This window comes from Somniosus microcephalus, chromosome 28, assembly GCF_052327205.1.
Source record: "Somniosus microcephalus isolate GS21.2 chromosome 28, FLI_Smic_1.0, whole genome shotgun sequence".
NCBI lineage: Eukaryota > Metazoa > Chordata > Chondrichthyes > Squaliformes > Somniosidae > Somniosus > Somniosus microcephalus.
The window spans coordinates 13,639,308-13,642,238 of record NC_141014.1 but is presented as its reverse complement, the minus strand read 5'-3'; the positions used below and the strand labels follow the sequence as shown (position 1 = coordinate 13,642,238).

General features: G+C 48.0%; 1 non-coding gene across 1 annotated transcript; it reads left to right on the top strand.

Annotated features, from left to right (window-relative positions):
• Positions 1-301: 301 nt before the first annotated feature.
• Positions 302-374, top strand: trnar-ucu (transfer RNA arginine (anticodon UCU)). The gene has a single exon. It is a non-coding gene; the product is annotated as a tRNA-Arg (tRNA).
• Positions 375-2,931: the final 2,557 nt, after the last annotated feature.

Below are 2,931 nucleotides of genomic sequence, written 5' to 3'. Positions count from 1 at the left end.
ATGTCCTCTTGAAGTCTATCACTATCCTCCTCACTGTTCACTGCACTTCCAAGTTTTGTAATTGTGTCCTGTACAAACTTTACTCTGGCTGTGCAGTTTGGGTTTGATTGATTACCTACCGTAGTGTTCAGGCCACATGGGAAGAATGGGGTGAATTGATTTATTAGTCACCCAAAATTGTGCATTTTAAATCCTAATCAAAGATTTTCTGTGTGCTGTGAGAATAATTTGCCCTGTAAATCATGATTTGGCGGTCACAAACTGACCCTTAAGTCTCATGATTTTCATTGCTTTCTGTGCAACCCCAGTGGCCTAATGGATAAGGCACTGGCCTTCTAAGTCAGGGATTGTGGGTTCGAGTCCCATCTGGGGTGATATATTTTTAAGATTGGCACTATGATATAGTCGTCAAGGCCCAGAATGTCAATGCAGCCGTCCAGAATAAACTCGTAGATGGTCAGGGCAGTGTTCGCAAGTTGATAGACATTCTGAAGGGATTTGGGAGGTCAGAGTAACCGAGAGGTACGCTGGAGATATTTCTGTGGAAATGTGGAGAAGTGTTGTGTGGCAGAAAGCAGTGGTGAAGTTGGAGGCCACCATAAGATCCAGAAATGGACGTCGGCCCAGGAGAGTGAATTTCTGGTCAGGACCCAGACAGCAGCAAAATAAACCAGTGGGACAGTCACGGTGACAGCAGGAAACAGCAGCGATGGGGGATGGACTGTAAACTAGACAAAGTTACCTTCAAACTGCAGCAACTGAATAGAAGATCAGAGTCACAGCAGCTGAGTCTTACAGTGTATTCCAGTGGAGTTTCCTAATATTGATGGCAGAGAAGGCCAGGAATTGGGAATCAAATTTGAGCAAAGTTCCAGGGCTCTCTGGTGAAAACAAAGAGTGGGCAGGGTCGGGGAATGGACAGTGGGCACGGTATCTCCCTAAACATCTCCACCTCGCTGCCTCTCTCTCCTCCTTTAAATGTTCCTTAAAACCTACCTCTTTGACCAAGGTTTAGGACTCCTGGCCTAATATCTCCTTATGTGGCTCGGTGTCAAATTCTGTTTGATAATCGCTCCTGTGAAGCACCTTGGGACATTTTACTATGTTAACGGCGCTACATAAATGCAAGTTGTTGTTGTAGGTGGCTCTGGTATGGCGCGAGCAGTGACAGATATGATGGGTGAAAATAGCTCCCATCTCTGCTGAACTTTCGAAGACCCTGAAACTGTGAGGCAGATGTCACATTTCGGAGCGGTCAATTGCTCTCAGGCGGGTTACATTGCGCATTAAGCCCCAGTGGCTTAATGGATAAGGCACTGGCCTTCTAAGCTAGGGATTGTGTGTTCGAGTCCCATCTGGGGTGATGTGTTTTTAATGATTGACACAACAGCGGTTTAGGCGGGGCAAGTGGTGGAAGGTGCTGCCAGGCGGGGAGGCTGCATTAAGGAGGATTGTATTATCACCTGTTACCAAGATTCCATCAAGGCCGTAAGGTCAATGCAATCATCCACAATAAGGAGGGAGAGAGAAGACAGGCCAGTTAGCCTGACATCAGTCATTGGGAAAATGTTGGAATCCATTATTAAGGGAGTGGTAACAATGCACTCAGAAAATCATATGATTAGGAATTTGTGAAATGGAAATTGTGTTTAACAAATTTATTGGAGCATTTTGAGGATGTAACTAGCAGGGTAGATACATGGGAACCAGTGGATGTCGAATATTTGGATTTCCAAAAGGCATTCAATAAGGTGCCATGTAAAAGACTTTTAAAAATTTGTTCCTGGGATGTGGGCGTCGCTGGCAAGGCCAGCATTTAATGCCCATCCCTAGTTGCCCTTGAGAAGGTGGTGGTGAGCCGCCTTCTTGAACCGCTGCAGTCTGTGTGGTGAAGGTAGTCCCACAGTGCTGTTAGGGAGGGAGTTCCAGGATTTTGACCCAGCGATGATGAAGGAACGACGATATATTTCCAAGTCAGGATGGTGTATAACTTGGAGGGGAACTTGCAGGTGATGGTGCTCCCATGCGCCTGCTGCCCTCGTCCTTCTAGGTGGTAGAGATCGCGATTTTGGGAGGTGCTGCCGAAGAAGCCTTGGCGAGTTGCTGCAGTGCATCTTGTAGATGGTACACACTGCAGCCACGGTACGCTGGTGGTGGAGGAAGTGCATATTTAAGATGGTGGCTGGGGTGCCGATCAAGCGGGCTGCTTTGTCCTGGGTGGTGTCGAGCTTCTTGAGTGTTGTTGGAGCTGTACTCATCCAGGCAAGTGCCGAGTATTCCATCGCACTCCCTGACTTGTGCCTTGTCGATGGTGGAAAGGCTTTGGGGAGTCAGGAGGCGAGACACTCGCCGCAGAATTCGGCGATGGTAAGGCAATTGAATATCAAGGGGCGGTTGTTAGACTCTCGTAAGTTGGAGATAGTCGAGAATCAGAGGGCACCAATTTAAGGTGATTGGCAAAAGGACCAAAGGTGACGTAAGAAAAAACTTTTTTACGCAGTGAATGGTTAAGATCTGGAATGCGCTGCCTGAAAGGGTGGTGGAGGCAGACTCAATCTTATCTTTCAAAAGGGAGCTGGATAAGTATCTGAAGGAAAAAAATTCCAGGGTTACAGGGAAAGGGCAGGGGAGTGGGACCAGCTGAGAGCCGGCACGGGCTCGACGGGCCGAATGGCCTTCTTTCGTGCTGTAACCATTCTATGATGCTATGATAGTCACTGCCTGTTACTGTGCGTGGCGGGAATGTTACTTGCCGCTTATCAGCCCAAGCCTGACTGTCACCCAGGTCTTGCTGTATGCGGGCATGGACTGCCTCATTATCTGAGGAGTTGCGAATGGAACTGAACACTGTGCAATCATCAGCGAACATCCCCACTTCTGACCTTATGGTGGAGGGAAGGTCATTGATGAAGCAGCTGCAGATGGTTGGGC